The sequence below is a fragment of the Cervus canadensis genome, chromosome 18, assembly GCF_019320065.1.
Source record: "Cervus canadensis isolate Bull #8, Minnesota chromosome 18, ASM1932006v1, whole genome shotgun sequence".
Classification (NCBI taxonomy): domain Eukaryota; kingdom Metazoa; phylum Chordata; class Mammalia; order Artiodactyla; family Cervidae; genus Cervus; species Cervus canadensis.
In genome coordinates, this window is record NC_057403.1 from 23975930 (window position 1) to 23976366 (window position 437).

Below are 437 nucleotides of genomic sequence, written 5' to 3' on the forward strand. Positions count from 1 at the left end.
CTGGAATTCCATCACCTCCACTAGCTTTGTTCATAGTGATACTTTCTAAGGCCCACTTGACTTCACATTCCAGGATCTCTGGCTCTAGGTGAGTGGTCACACCATTGTGATTATCTGGGTCGTGAAGATCTTTTTTGTACAGTTCTTCTGTGTATTCTTGCCACCTCTTCTTAATATCTTCTGCTTCTGTTAGGTCCATACCATTTCTGTCCTTTATTGAGCCCATTTTTGCGTGAAATATTCCCTTGGTATCTCTAATTTTCTTGAAGAGATCTCTAGTCTTTCCCATTCTGATGTTTTCCTCTATTTCTTTGCATTGATCGCTGAGGAAGGCTTTCTTATCTCTCCTGGCTATTCTTTGGAACTGTGCATTCAAATGGGAATATCTTTCCTTTTTTCCTTTGCTTTTTGCTTCTTTTCCTTTCACTGTTACTTGT

The 437-nt window shown here is 39.6% G+C and overlaps 1 long non-coding RNA gene across 1 annotated transcript in view; it reads right to left on the reverse strand.

Moving 5' to 3' along the window:
• LOC122421646 overlaps window positions 1-437 on the reverse strand; it is a 2382-nt gene that overhangs the window by 1177 nt on the left and 768 nt on the right. The gene's annotated exons all lie outside the window — the stretch shown is intronic.